Source organism: Liolophura sinensis, chromosome 2 (assembly GCF_032854445.1).
Source record: "Liolophura sinensis isolate JHLJ2023 chromosome 2, CUHK_Ljap_v2, whole genome shotgun sequence".
Classification (NCBI taxonomy): Eukaryota; Metazoa; Mollusca; class Polyplacophora; order Chitonida; family Chitonidae; genus Liolophura; species Liolophura sinensis.
In genome coordinates, this window is record NC_088296.1 from 19,668,270 (window position 1) to 19,685,772 (window position 17,503).

Consider the following 17,503-nt stretch of genomic DNA (forward strand, 5'->3'; position numbering starts at 1 on the left):
TATATATATATATATATATATATTATATATATATATATATATATATATATATATATATATATATATATATATATATATATATATGTATTTATATACAAATAAATACATACATTTCAGACTGGCTTCCTATCTTTTAACATGAACTATTTACTTGACGAAGGGCCTGGGTTCAAGTCGACACGAAAATCCAGACCTGCATATTATGAGATCGTGGTTTCGTGTACATCCTATCGTTTTGAACAAAATTCACCACGAGATACGGAATGTTACATGGAGCTATGTTCTATTTCATACGTAGATGAACCGTATAAGTGGATTTAGACTAACACAATTCACCACGTAATATCACTTTAGATGAACTATGTCTTATTTCCTATGTAGATGAACCGTGTGAGACGATTTAGACTGACACAATTTACCACGTAATATCACTTTAGATGAACTATGTCCTATTTCCTATGTAGATGAACCTTATGAGTGGATTTAGACTGACACAATTCAAAACGTAATATCACTTTTGATGAACTATGTCCTATTTCCTATGTAGATGAACCGTATAAGTGGATTTAGACTGACACAATTCACCCCGTAATGTCACTTTAGATGGACTATGTCCTATTTCCTTTGTAGATGAACCGTATAAGTGGATTTAGACTGACACAATTCACCACATAATATCACTTTAGATGAACTATGTCCTATTTCCTATGTAGATGAACCGTATGAGTGGATTTAGACTAACAAAATTCACCACATAATATCACTTTAGATGAACTATGTCCTATTCCTTATGCAGATGAACCGTATGAGTGGATTTAGACTGACACAATTCACCACGTAATATCACTTTAGATGAACTATGTCCTGTTTCCTATGTAGATGAACCGTATGAGTGGATTTAGACTGACACAATTCACCACGTAATATCACTTTAGATGAACTATGTCCTATTTCCTATGTAGATGAACCGTATGAGTGGATTTAGACTAACACAATTCACCACGTAATATCACTTTAGATGAACTATGTCCTGTTCATATGTAGATGAACCGTATGAGTGGATTTAGACTGACACAATTCACCACGTAATATCACTTTAGATGAACTATGTCCTATTTCCTATGTAGATGAACCGTATGAGTGGATTTAGACTGACACAATTCACCACGTAATATCACTTTAGATGAACTATGTCCTATTTCATATGTAGATGAACCGCATGAGTGGGTTAAGACTAACATAATTCACCACGTTATATCACTTTAGATGAACTATGTCCTATTTCCTATGTAGATGAACCGTATGAGTGGATTTAGACTAACAAAATTCACCACATAATATCACTTTAGATGAACTATGTCCTATTTCATATGTAGATGGACCGTTTGAGTGGGTTAAGACTAACATAATTCACCACGTAATATCACTTTAGATGAACTATGTCCTATTTCCTATGTAGATGAACCGTATGAGTGGATTTAGACTGACACAATTCACCACGTAATATCACTTTAGATGAACTATGTTCTATTTCATACGTAGATGAACCGTATGAGTGGATTTAGACTGACACAATTCACCACGTAATATCACTTTAGATGAACTATGTTCTATTTCATACGTAGATGAATCGCATGAGTGGATGTAAACTATTGCATAAGAACTATCGGGCATTTTTTCCCCAAATAACGAAGCCCTCGCTGGTAGTGCTGTCCATAGAAAGAAAGGACATATTAACAACATGATGTAGATCTTCAGACCATTTTGGCGCGGAACATATATGTATTGGTTTTCCTTCGGACAAGACTTCTCGAAATCATTTAGTCTTATATTGGCAAAATCCCCGTGCTTTCGCGATATACCGTGTATGTAAATCATATAAATCTTATAAGATCGCAGGGGACGGGGTTTTCCCCCTCGGTTTCCTCTCAACGTAATGCTGGCTGCCGTTGTATAAGTGGAATATTCTTGAGTACGGTGTAAAATATCAATCAAAAAAATAAATAAAGAAAAAAAAATAAAGAAGTATATAAATAAACCCTATTGCCTTCATTATCATGTATAATATGTGACATACTCTTGAACACAAGTCGTGAAGGGCGACTCAAATACAAAAAAATAAATACAAATTGTTTTACCTTCACACATTGGTTGTACAAATCCATCCGCACATTCACATATGTCTGAGAATTTATAAATTTGGCCGTTCAAACATTCCCCCGCGGGTTTGATATCATAACAGGACGCTAGAAAACAGATACAAACAACAAGGAATAATTATTTGATGTTTAGACAAGTTTTATGCACACAACATCTGTGTAATTAACTTCAGGCTGTGGTATTTTCTACCAGTGTTTGAAGTTTTTCCACAATGGTAAGCGCAGTACTGACAGCTACAACAGGTATATAGTATAAAAATATGCAATGTTCGAGAACATATATAGTAAATTTTTATTGCTTGTACTGTTTACTGGATGGCAGAAATCTGCTTATTTGGCCCTTCAAGTCTCCTCATACGGATGGAGAAATTGACCCTAGAGACAATTTTCTGGGCATGTTCTTTGTAAGTACAGGTACTGTATGCATGTAGTAGTATTAGTGTACACTCTGGTAATCTTCAGTCCGTAGAGCGAGTCATTTACTTACCTACACACGTGAGTTGATCAGTTAGTAGACTGAGTCATGTACTTACATATACACGTGAGTTGATCAGTTAGTAGACCGAATTATTTACTTAAGTGCACACAAGCGTTGATCAGTCAGTAGACTGAGTCATTTACTTACATCCACGCGTGCGTTGATCAGTCAGTAGAACGAGTCATTTACTCATGTACACACGTGAGTTGAGCAGTCAGTAGACTGAGTCATTTACTTACGTACACACGTGAGTTGAGCAGTCAGTAGACTGAGTCATTTACTTACGTACACACGTGAGTTGATAAGTCAGTATAGTGACTCATTTACCTACATACACACATGCATCGATCAGTTAGTAGACTGAATCACTTACTTACATAGGCACGTGCGTCGATCAGTCGGTAGAAGAAGTTATTTACTTACGGACACACGTACGTTGATCAGTCTGTAGACCAAATCAATGAAGTACATGTAAACGTGAGTTGATAAGTCAGTAGACCTTATCATTGATGTTACGTCCAAACGTGCGTTGATCAGTCAGTAGGCCTAATCAATTACTTACGTCCGCTTGTGTATTGATCAGTCTGTGTACCGAATCATTCACTTACGTCTACACGTGCGTTGATCAGTAAGTGGACCAAGACCATCCGGGCACTGACACGTGTAGGATCCGTCAGTGTTTACACACGTGTAATCGCATCCATTGTTCTCTTTGGAGCACTCATCTATGTCCGTAGAGGCAAAAAAAGAGAAAAATATGTACATAAAATATGTAAATATATACTGGCGTCCAAAAGAAACTTTACAAATGTAATTTTAATTTGTTTCATTTGGACAAACATGCGTCTTTGTGTGACTGCTCATGAAAATGTTTCTCCTATCATGGAGTCTCATCTAGTTCACACACCCTAAAACATTACTCTTTTGAACACATATCTCTTGCATATGCAGCATGTGGTTGCTTTTGTTCGGTCGTCTCTCAAAGCCTTGGTAAAGTTTCTTTTGGACGTCCGTATATAATAAAAATACTCAGAAACCGAGTCATACGAGAAGACCGACTGAGTCATGGAAGACTGGTGTGATTATTTTAGTTACTCACATGATAAATCAAAGGACTCATTCCACTAGGCTGTCACAATAATAAGATGAAATCTTCAATGACTCAAATGGTGTGGCGATATGACTCAATCTTCTGAGTTGAAGCAATTTTATTGGAAACTTTTTTCGCAGCGATATGACTCAGTTTTCTGAGTTTAAATAATTCTGTAGAACAAACTTCCATTCGTCTATTCATTCATTTCAAAACAACAGCAGCGACTAGAGGTTGCCCGCAATATATTTAATATCATATTATTGGCCTGGTCATGCAGAATAATTTAAAAGAATCCTGCTGACTACTTTTGAAATTTAAAAGATGAATATTTTTGAAAGTAGCGCATTTTTTTGGTAAATTTTTTTTGGTAAAAAGCATAATTATGCCAAAATTGGTAAACTTTTATTTCAAAAGTAAAACTTATTTCAGATGTGGTTAATCATTATTTCAAAGTTGACATTTATTTCAGAGCAGTCTCATGAGTTAAGAAATTATTTTTAGAATTAAATAATTATGTCTTAATTCAAAAAAGTTTTTTCCCAGAGCAAGCGTTTATTTAAAAAAAATTGCTTTTATGTGCGGCCTCGGAAACATTGTCATTCCGTGTGCTCTGGTAGCCCCTGAATCTGATGGCAGTGTGGCGAATAGAACTCGCCCTGTAGATAACTGTCGATAGCTTACCGGTGCACTCTGGCAACTCGTACCCTGCCGCGCACTGACACCTTTCTGGTGAAATGCATTTCCCAGAGATCTTGCACGTACCACGATCATCTCCGAAGCGTTGAAAGCAAATCGCTACATGAGGAAAAAGCAGTGAAGATAGGTCAATAAAACGTAATTTCGGCAAAACTTTTAATTTTGAAATCCAAAACTGCGATAAATTTTCGTACAACAAAAAAGTTAATCCGTTAAACTTAAAGGAAAGTCTCTGTCATTTTCTTATTTCTGTTAAATATAGCACATATATTCTGTCAATTCAACACAACCATTAAATTCAACCGAAGACAGCGTATTTGCAATCCTCATGGACTAACATCACCAGGAATAGCATCTCTGTCACTGACTGCCGATCTACTTTACAGGCTGTATCGCGTCTTGGTATCCAGAAATTATGTTGTCTGAGTGATGTTAGAATGTAGTCTACAAATGCAGCAAATCGTCTTGTTAAATAAAACACACATCATTCGTTAATTCAACATAAAGATTCTATTAAACTAAAACAGAAACAGAGTACATTCTTGCATCTCTGGGATAACGGACTCAGACAGGGATCTGGAGTGTTTCTGTTCATTTTAGAGGGTAGACGACCCCTACTTAGACTCTTTACGAACCGAGAGATGTATTGTTTAGAAGGGACCCTATGAATATATAATAACCATTGGAAGAAAGGCTTTGTAACCCAAGCGTGTGTCTCCCCCTTCTAAAAGGCGAGCAGTTTTTCAAGAGAAGACGATTGTACCACCGGGTAAATAGACTTCTGTGAGACAATGACTCGGGAGCCCCTCACGAGTACGATAGCAGAGAGTTCAAGTCCAGCTTATACTGGCTTCTCCTCCAGTCACAGGTGGGAAGATCCCTTAGCAGCCTGTGGATGATTGTGGACTTCCCACATGCTCTACCCACTTTCCTCCTACCCGAATGATGGTTGACGCACAGTATAAGTAACATACATCAGTACGCCGAAAAACATCATTAAAAAAAAATAATTACCAGGTGAACAGTGGCCTTTTTAACCCCAGTGTAATTAAACTGCAAACCAAATAAATTGAATTCCTCTTGGCACCTCCGTAAAATTCAAACCGACCTTTAAAATGCCATAATAGTGTCGAACGGACAATGAATTTGACAAATCAAACCTGTAAAAAGTAGATGAATGGTAGATGTGCTTCCTTCGAAGTTCCAACAAGCGCTATGTGCAGAAAATCTCATTAGTTCTGTAGATCTTCAGCGGAATAGAGTCAAGATAGACGACGACCGGCAAACGCCAGATAGCACATATATAGGTTGAAGGAGGGAAGGTCTGTGGGAGAGGGTCGGAGAGATATAATAAGTAATTTTAGTTGTTTTTGAACGCTGAATTCTAGCATCTTTTGCATACACGATGGTAGCATTTTTACAGGGAAAGGAATCAGGCATGCGACTAGGTTAAACCACCGGCCTTTGGCAAGTTGTTACTGACGACGAGCTTTACCACATGAGACCTACTGATTTTCCACCATAAGTGTGGCATACAAAACCAATGGTCTGCAGACTGTCCTAACCACACGTGCGTCATCAAACACTTGTTGTTACAAAGGCCCCATAACTAGTGAGAGCAAGATTAATTCTTCACATGTATATATCTTATTTACTTACCTATGTCACAGTCTTTACTTCCAATTGTCACAGCTTCCCATCCTTTACAGCACTCTGGCACGTCAGTTGTTTTGTACTTTACCACAATCCTATACAAACGTGATCGCGCTAGAATTAGCCCTGTGAGTTTCAAAGTTTAGAGCCTCCACATTACAGCCTAGAGACCCTGGGTCAATCCCGAATGGTGTCATTCTGTTTTTGTTTGTTTTTTTTTTTTTTTTCTTTTTTTTCACATTTCGTGTCCGGAACTGAACAGATTAATGGATGGCTGAACATTTCACCCCTGTATAGAGGCCCGTTCCAAGCAATTTAGAAAAGCTACATTAATTGATGTAAAGCGTTGCTTTAAGGGCACAATTATGGACAAACAATGCTCCTTCCATTCAGGGGCCGGCCGACCGGGATTTTCACTACTTTTGCGTCGTGCCACTACATTTGTGAAAAAATGTCATTGGTCAAACGGAATTTGGAATCCAGTTTGTGTCAGGGAACAAGGATTACCAGGCCTAAAGGTTCCAGGGCTCACAGATCTAGGGACGATATTGTGAGACAAAACCTTAACATTGGAGTAATTGGAAAATTAATTCTGGGCTATGATTCGAGCACATATACATAATCACAGGCCTACCGAGATATGACCAAGACTGAGTTTGAATACACTTGCTAAACTTCCTATAGGCTGTCTTTGATATGACGTCAGTAATGAATGTGCCAACCGTATCGCCACTCACACCACACAGGAAGAAAAGCAAGATCATCACTGAGACACGACATTTACGTTACGCAGGCGCAAGGTGAGCAACTGGGTCCAAGATTTGTCTCCATCCGAACTGAAGTGTGAAGGAGTACTGAACGGGTAATACTGCCACACAGACAGTTTAATTGTTGATACACTATAAATATCCATAAAACTACCATTTTGCAACTAACTAAAGCATATCATAATATTGTTCGTTTTGCAAAGAAGTGAAACTATTTCCCAGTATTACTAAACACCTGTGGTCATAATAGGTTGAGTTTTCGATATGTTCCACAAAAAGTGCAAGATGCATGTGGTTGTATGGCATGGTAACACGCGAAAGAAAGAGGATAAGTGTCAGGAGACCCGGGGTCAACCCAAACACTTTGAAAATGATATTTGTTGCTGTCGGACTGGGCGCTGACCACTAACAGGTCAGAGCAAGGAAACAGCACTCTTTGGCCCGGTGTCAGTGACTGTGAATGTGACTGGGTGGAGTGTCATATCGGGTGTCTTCGGCATGATTATTCATTGGCGACAGCACTTCAGCCCTGCCCCAAGAAGACATAGAATATGTTTACACACCTAATGATTTCTCGTTGTCGCTTGACTTAAAAATTGCTAAATACTGCGTAAAACCTCAAGCACAAATGTATTCATACATAAATAAAACCAAAGATCTCCTGACCTATATTCCTTGCATTTAAGATATCCGCAAATGATGTAGTACGCCTCCTTTGTCGTGCTCTGCACGATGATTCTTCTGCAAACGTTTTTCCTGCAATGCATGGTACCAGTAATGACAATGATAATCCTATTGGTAATGGTACTGGTCATAATAACGAGAATAAAAATGGCAGTGATATTGGTAATCGTTTTGGTAATGGCATTGGTCATAATAGCGGTAGTGATTGATAGTGGCGGGTGCAATGATAAATTCCATTTGTAATGGTATTGATCATAATAGCGATAATAATAATGGCAGTGATAATGATAGTCCTGTTGGCAATGGTAATGGTCATAATAGCGATAATGATAATGGCAGTGATAATTGTAATTCTATTGATAATGGTATTGGTCATAATAGCCATGTGCAATGATAAATTCCATTGGTAATGGTATTGGTCATAATAATGATAATGATAATAGCAGTGATATTGGTAATCCTCTTCGTAATGTCATTGATCATAATACCCATAATGATAATGGCAGTGATAATGATAATCCTCTTTGTAATGTCATCGGTCATAACAACGATAATGATAATGACAGTGATAAGCTTCTTGATAATGGTATTGGTCATGATAGCGATAATGATAATGGCAGTGATAATGACATTCCTATTGGTAATGGTGTTGGTCAGAATAGCAAAAGTGATAATGGTAATCCTGGTGGAAATGGTAATAATAGCGATAATGGCAGTGATAATTGTAACTAGATGTACAATATATACTGACGTCCAAAAGAAACTTTACCCAGGCTTTGAGAGACGACCGAACAAAAGCAACCACATATGCATATGCAGGAGATATGTATTCAAGAGAGTAATGTTTTTGGGTGGTGTGAACTAAAAATGAAACGAGTTAACATGGCTTTTGTAAAGTTTTTTTTGGACGTCAGAATAATACAAAACTCCAGTTTTACACACAACGCTGCAAAAAATTATCCTTCAAATTATTCTGTCTGAGCCTTTACAATAAAAGCCGACTCAAGTCACAATATCTACTGAAAGAAATTATTGCAAGTTGATTTTATTTTTATTTTTATTCACCGATCTGGATAAAACGACATTCACGTCGCCGTTGTCTGTGTGAAATATTCTTGAGTACGGCGTAAAACATCAACCAAATCAATAAGTCCGATAAATAAATGAAAACATTTTTGCTTTTAGGATGGCCACATGGTTGTACTCATTACCCATATGACACATGTTATCTGAACTGGTATGTTAATAATGATAAAAAAAACAACAAGGGCTTCCTCTTGCTTCGGTTGTAATGGTTTTTCATTTCTGTAATGTTAACTCACCATTTCGCTGTGACATTTTCCCAAAAAAGCCCTGCATATCGGGTATACATATCTCTCACAATTGCATACATTAGGGCAGATACTAACAACGACGATTCCGAACTACGTCTTGCAGGCGTCGTATGCGTGAAATATTCTGGAGTACGACGTAAATGAAATGAAATATATATATATATATATATATATATATATATATATATATATATATATATATATATATATATATATATCATTGAGTAAGGCGTTACGCACCAACACTACACAACAAATAAATGACATCACTTTACCCTATAAGTTAGCCAGTATCCATAAATAAATAAAACTCCATTGATCGATAAACACTCTCTTCAAACTGCATTTTACTTCACTCGATATGTTGTAAAATAATAAACAAGAATTCCTTCTAGCACGTCTTCAAAAGTATACATAGGCTAGGTTATCTGCCCCTGTCCGTCTGTTTTCGGTCCGCGCGGGCTGCACGTTGGACACCCGGAAAGATGGAGGGTGACAGTCACGATGGCTCTGGCTCGTTGCTTCTGTAATATCTAGTAAATAAATAAATAAATGAAAAAAGAAAATAAATAAATAAATAAAAAAAGAAAATAAAAAAAAAAATAAAAAAATATAATTATAAAAGAAAAACAAAAATGGCAATACAAAACATTGCTTTGTTAATCCAGGATTTTACAGTCGTATAGCAACGCCTAATTAAATTAAAGCTCTGACATTCCTATGTTTCGTTCCATAAAATTCTGAGTAAGTAACTCATTACACAATAATAATAATACACTTCCAGATTTATTCCCCTTGTTAAAGCTGTCCTAAAATGTTTCGCTCCACACCAAACATGTTTGAGCCTTGTCACCAATGCTTTAAGATGTCGTTTTTACATAGCAAAACAATTGGGAACTAAGAGAATGGCTAGAATATTATATCCAAATATCCCCTTCATGCTAAACGCCAAGCGAGGAAGTTACAACTCCCTCTTTAAAGTCTTAGAGTTTGACTTGAACCAGGATTGATCTTGGATCTACCGCTCCGGATCTACCGATCACCTGTCCAGCTGCTATAGTGCTAAAAATTTTACTTAACACCCAGAAACCCTCGATTATGACAATCAGGAATGTTGCACTATATGGTAATAGCCCTTTTGAGTCTTGCAAGATACGCGTTGATCTTTCTTTCTTCGATGAAGGTTGTGGATATGAGTCTTCTATTTTGTTGGAATTATTTATCGCCCTCCAAGCAAAAACGTCTGTCATTTTAACAAAAAATTAAGCCCAATCTTCGTAATATAGCCCCAAGCAAAAATATGTATTACCTTGGGTGACTTCAATATAGACTTATTCAAGTTTGATAGCCATTTGCCAACAGAAAGTTTTTTTTTTTGAACTAATGATGTGTCATTACCCTTTTCCTTCCATTACAAAACTTACTCGAGTATGTTCTCGCTCTGTAACGCTCATAGATAACATCGTTACAAACTGGCATGTTCAACTCAGTTTCTCCGGTATATTTTTAACAGATATATCTGACCATATCCCTATATTCAGTATCTTCTCGACTAATGCTTTTTCGAAAGAAACATCAACTTACTCTTTTCGAAAAAAGACTCCAGAATAAGTCAATCTCTTTAAAGAATACGTTAAAAATATAGACTGGCACGACGTTCTTTTATCTATTATAGTGTTAATGAGGATTTATCCTGTTTTACTGGGAAATTATCCATCAGCTCCGACACATGCTTTCCTGTTGTGACCATAGACAGCCCTTTAATAACTTTTTTCGACATTTGCTTCCAGTCTTGATGCTAAGATACCCCAGCCCTAAACATTTTTCAGATTTTCTAAGTGAGCACGCAGAAGAAAACTTTCAATTTTCGCCATTTTCGCTAGGTCTTGTTGAAGCCACTGTACACAGTCTAAAGTCATCAGCTCCAGGCTTAGATGGCATTTGCATGTGTGAACTCAAACTAGTTGCAAAAGATATTTCAACTCCCCTTGCACATATAGTTAATTTGTCCCTTGTGTCGGGCTGTGTAGTCTGTGCAAAATAATGGAAAACTAGTTGTAAACATGATGAATGATTTTCTGACAGCCAGTGCCAGCCATCTAGTTTTAGAACTCGGCACTCCACTACCCACACCGCGAGCACTCTGTACAACTACCTCGTAGTTCCCAAAGACGCCAAACAACATTCTGTCGTGTCTTTCCTTGACCAATAAAAAGCTTTTTACACTGTCAGCCACAAAATCCTTCTACAAAAACTCGAATACTATGGGTTTCGAGCTCACAGCGTTCAGTGGTTCGAGAACTGTCTGTCTGGGCGATCCCAATCAGTTCACTTTGAGGGAAATATCTCAAAAGACCGAAAGGTAAATTGTAGTTTTCCCCAGGGCTCCATTCTCGGTCCTATATTATTTTTATTGTACATTAATGACATCACAGCATCATCGGGTACTCCGAATACTACATTATTTGATAATGCGCCTACAAGCGCCGAGGCTGTATAAAAAATAAGGCACTTCCGCCACCGTTATATTTGTATGGCGTTGAAATGGCCAGCCTTCAAGAACACAAGGGAGTTTATTTTAATCCAAGGCTGTCTTGGACATCTCACATTAACTTTATTAGTAAGAAGAATATCCAGAAATATTGACATCATCAAACACATTCGAGCAAATGCCAACAAAAAACACTGCTTATTTTGTACTGTTCTCTGATATTCTTTTATCTTTCGTATGCAAATGTTTTACGGGGTAACACATACATGAGTCATCTCCATCACTTAGCAATTCTTCAGAAACGCGTCATCCGCGTCATCGCTTACTCACAAAGACTGGATAATGCGACTCCAATATTTAAAAACCTACTTGCCCAAATACACAGATGCTCATCCCTGCTACTCGCACTTAAATACGCTCACCAATCACCCTCTCTTCCTCGTAAATTTCAACAGCTGTTCAAAAGACAATCTTACGTTCACAATTACCCAACCAGATCCTATTCTTTCAATCTCCATGTACCTTTTCTAACTTCAAATCTATCCACACAATTCTTCAGATCATCAGCCCCAAGGGAGTGGAATAAGCTTCCTGCAAACCTTAAAGTAACCAACGCCACATCTTTATTCAAATCCAGGTTAAAAGATTTTTTAATTAACAATATTTGACCCACATTATTCATACAATCTACGAGACAGAAGGTGTAACACAAAATATTATTCACACTATTGTGTGGGTTTTTGTAGTGTTACATTTCTATGAGTTTTTCCCCCCAAGTAAACTTGTTTTTTGTTAATACAATTGTTCAATAATTATCGCTCCTCACCAAACATGTATTGTTATTATTTGTTAATAATGAGTCAGGAATAGAACAAGACCTTCGGGCTTTAATCCCGCCATTTACGAGATATGTAATTATACGTATATTTACGTATGGTGAATAAACATTCAATTCAATTCAGTTTAATAATGTTATGAAATGTGGAGTTCATAGTAACAGGTAAAGGTGAACGTTTAACACATTTCGTTCATATGGCTAGGGTGTGGGAAGTTATCTCACTTGAGTGTAGTATAAGGGACATCGCTACAACTTGCTTCTTGCCAATTAAAGTCTCATTCTCGAATCCGTCTTTCACTGGTTCAGCTGCGTTTTCAAGGCTGGAAATTTCCAAGTTTTTTCTGGTGGAAACCGCTGATTCTTCCATGCTCAAGTGTAAATAAATGTATTTTTTGCGTGGACATAAATAAATAAACCTTCACAATTTAAACCTATAAAAATCAAACAGTATGCCTATTCCTTAGACAGATCCAGACTGTTAGATTGTTAGATGTTGTAGTGGAATCGGAAAACACTTCTACGTAGCAACACGTTAAGGGGATTTCTTTGATCGCCATCAAGGAGATAGAGAGAATTTCATCTACTATTCACACTGATGAAACTGTTTTACCGAGTCACGAGGGAAAACCCAAGATGTCTTCCAGACCCGGACAGAACGCTAGCGTTGTGAAAACGTGCATGATCCAGCCTTGGGGCGTCATTTGAAAGGAGTGTTAAGAGATATATTTATTTATGTATTTGATGGGTGTTTTACGCCGTCCTCAATAATATTTCACTTATACGACGGCGGCCAGCATTATGGTAGGTGGAAACTGGGGAGTGCCCGGGGGAAATCCACGACCATCCGCAGGTTGCTGCAGACCTTCCCACCTACGGCCGGAGAAGAAGCCAGCATGAGCTGGACTTGGACTCACAGCGACTACATTGGTGAAGTGTTAAGAGAAACTCCGTACTTGCCATTTCTTAACTCAAGGTATGAGGCTATCAAATAGTTTGAAGAAGAGGATGTTAAACAAAAAAAGATCAATTATCAGGTGGAAAGCAGCCTCGACCAGGTGAGGGAGTGGAAAGAAATTCTCATGAAGCACACCACAAACAATAATGGAATTTAAGGAGCGACAAAACGGGAAAGGCAGGGAAGAGAAGGAAAGACTTGTTGTTTTGGCGATATACCAGGACATTTCATCAAAGGCTTCCCAGAATAACAGAAGAAATTAGCCATGGACAAATGCATAAATAGTAAAATCAACAGTGAACATCGACCAGACAAGTGTTCAGAATTTTTGTCTAAGGCGATTGGTAACTGCCCAACAATTGATGTGACAATGAAGGGGGGGGGGGGGGGGGGGCTTATACGACATTATTGTTTTTTCTAAAACACTACAAGAACACCTTGATCGTCTCTAGTGCCAAAGTCGCTGCTCATCTCCATATATCATTGGCAGATGGCTTGAACGGAAATTTCAAACGCAGATCAGAATTAAAGAAAGCTTTCCTGTGGTTGAAGAACAAGCTTTTAACAGCACCAGTGTTACTCTATGCAGACTTTAGCAAGCCTTTCGCTGTAGAAGCAGACGCCAGTCTCCAGGTGCTCTGAGCCGTCCGCTCCCAAATCCAGAATTGAAAGTAAAGAGCCATTGCATTCGCAAGCCGAGGTCCCTGATCTGCTGAAGGAAACTCGCCTAGCTTCAGCTCCATTAGACTTGAACTACTTGCTTCAAAATGGGTAGTGTGCGAACAGTTTAAGGACTACCTCATGGGTCAGTGGTTTGCGGTATACACTGGCAATAATGCTTTTCAGTGCTTGTCTACATGCCGCGTTGATGCCAATTAATAAATGGAGGCCTCGCAGTGGGCACTCTTCAACTTCAATGTGACTAACCCGTCTGGGAAATCAAATCATAATGCAGACAACTTGTCTAAACAACGAGGTATAAACGAAGAGTCAGACGACGAAGATGAAGTCGAGGCCATATTTTTATCAGATACCTGTTGTTCGTCACTTCCTGCAGATCTGCATGTCGCGATCGCTGAAGACGCACAGTCGTTCAGGGAGTAAACCGATAAGTGCAATGTGATGGAAACATTTCCAGCACTCACCAGGCTTGCTGTCGGAAACAAGCAGAAACGCGAGCAGAAATAAAGCAAGTCCCTCGCTGCTGAACGAGGGGATGCAAACCAAATAAGGAGGAACTCTCCAAGGAATCCAAAGACGTACTCACGGTTCTACGCCAATGAGATCGATTTGAACTAGAGGACAATGGAGTACTGTGTAGAAGAACAACCGGTCCACAGGGGAAAAATGCAAACAATTCTGCCATCCAACATACGAGCCGATGTTCTGAAGGGACTGCACGACCAAGGAGGACACCAGCGAGTTGAGCGTACCCTTTCACTGGCCCCAGATCGTGCTTACTGGCCCGGATTGCATGCAGTAGGAGAGCAATACTGTAAATCTTGTGAGCGAAGTTTTTTTTTTTTTTTTGCAACGTTACCCCAAACAGTTGTTTGAGTGGCACATAAAGTACTTCAAGCTAATCGTCCGCTAGAGAGCTTAGCAATGGACCACACTGTTATGTGAGGTAGCTCTGATGGAACAAAGAATGCACGTGCACTAGATGACGTGTTCACAAAGTACACGGTCGCCAGACCAGGCAGTTAAATCAGCAGCAAGAGAGTGGTTTGTAAAGTATGGGACACCCTTTCCTTACACTCTGAAAAACGACAATGTTTTGAAGGCAATCTAAAAGCCGAACTGTGCAAGAAGTAAGGCGTTGCAAGAGCGGCACAAGCCTTTAGCATCCCCAGGGCAACGGACAACACGAACACTACAACCGCACAATGCATGTTCCCAGAGAAAAAGACGAGTTGTGTGGAACATCTGCCTGAAGTGGTGTATATTTACAATGCTACACCGCATATTACCACGCGATTTGCACCCTATTACCTCCCGCACGTTTGCCAGTAGACTTGGAAGAACATCACAGGCGCATGAGATTAGCTTGGACAAAAAATACTGTGGAGCAAATTCAAATCAGAACTGATCGACAAAAGAGAAATCCAAGGAAGTGAAAAACGTTAGTACCTGTTAGTACTTGACCAGAGAGTGTTGATTTGGAACAGAGATGTGAGAGGGCGAAGCAAAATTGATGATAAGTACAAAGGTCTCATTTTCCCAGTCGTCGACATTCCAGCGGATAGTCCAACAGCTAGAGTTGAACTATGGGATGGATCTGGATCAGTGAAGTTCCGGCATCGATCCGAGATACGACTTCGTCCACCTTCCACAGCTTCCCCAACAAACATGGATCTGCTCTCCAAAATCAGCAAGTCTAATTATACACCTGCATCATACACTGAGGAAGATGACTTGTCCTTAGATGACATGGTGGTGGTTCAGAAACTGTCGCAACACCTAATTCCAGTTGAAGAAAAGGACACCCAACCTCCACGTCGAAGTACCCAGAACACAGTAGGACAGCATTCAAGCGTTCATAACGAATCCCGATCTGTTCTCAAGCGTGACATCACCACCAATACCAAACCTCAGGTCTTTGACGACCAAAACTAAACTATCCTAGATTTAGCTTCACGAGTGGTGCAAGAGGCCGGGAAACACATTCTACAGAGCAATCACCAGGGTATTTCCCAATAATACGGCGTTTGATATAAGATGGAGTTCTACATATAACTTATTTTATCATTTTGTTGTATTTTACTTGTAAAGCCGTTGAGACAGCAGGGGAAAATGTGGGCGAGAGTCACCATTTTTCTTGTGTGTATATATAAACTTGACTGTTATTTCCTATGTACCAGTAATTAAAGCTGTGGAGAGTACTCTTGTTCAGATGAAGGTCACAAAAGGCCAGACGAACACGCGGCTTGTAAGGAATACGACAGCTGAACACTTCCACGAGTTCGACTTGGCGTTTATTGCATAAATCTTGGCGTGTTAGCCGATGGGTATGTGCACTTTACTGCTTTATGTTGTAAAGCATTAGCAGATATGGTAAAAGTAGCTGGTCCCTGAACTGTTTTTCTTGCATATTCCATACTACTCAGATTCACGCAACTTTCTCGAAGGAAAGATGAACTCGTACATTTACCGTCCTACTTAAGGATACATGTTACATACAAACTGGTGTTCTCATCTGTTGTCATTTGTTTCTTTACTTTACTGCTGTTGTATTATCTATTTTGTTACGTTGATTCCTTGTGATACTCCCCTTGTATTTACCTTCATTTAATGTTAAATCTCAGTCATTTTACTACAGTTTGATACATACTTTTCCTACGATTATTACGGAAGGACCAGGGAAATTTAGAGCTGGTATAGCCTTTTATCTGTTTCTGCTGTCCGGTGATTTGAAGGTATGCCAGTTGACCATCTGTTTTAAGGTTATGCTATTAGGTAGTGGTGATCTACTACACACTGTTATGTAGGTATTGTGACTGTGAACTGTATTACGTTTGTCATATAAGAATACAATATCTATATGTTCTCCTATGTTGAATAGTATTTAACATAGAAAGTCTCTGGGAAGTCTCGCTACTGTAGCGAACTGAGTTTTCGCCCCTTACATGTGTTAAAGATGTTTAACATCACCTATGGCGAAAATAAAACTTTCTCAGGAATACTGTGTTGTTTTCTTTATTAGTGGTTACTCTACTGGTATTTCATGTTTACAGGAGTAGATAGCAGAACAATGAGCGAGTCAGATGGTCAACCTTGGAGGTAGGAAACTGACACGGTTATTGTTCGCTATCCCTGACAGACCCGGAGCGAGAGTGCCGTTAGATCAGGGGGATTTTTATGCACGTTAGTAAATACCGTGGAGCCCTTGCCCACATATGTAATACCTTCATAGAGAAGCGACGCAATTGACCACATGATCTGTTCAAGTTTGCCGTGGATACACTTGGCATATCAAACCCATTCTCACACAAAGTGTGGATAACTTGCGGTCAGTCAGCGGTTCAATACCGACATTCAGTGAGCTACGTGCAACACTGGAGGAGAGTTTGACACACTGGGCCGGTCTACTAGGCATTTCTTTCATACTCACCCGTATACAGACTCGGCAGGATATAATATTATATCCTGTACGGGTCTGACTGTATATGAACTGCGACTGTATATATTACATACCGGCGACAACTATGATATCTTCGACTGTCACCAGTCGGGTTATAGCCTGTCATGGGCCGCCTGGGCCGCCTAGCTGCCGTTCCGCTGGGAGGAACCAGGGCCGCTGTGAATGCCGGTATCAACCGAGGGAACGCGCTATAGAAACCTGAGGCCCAGAGTTG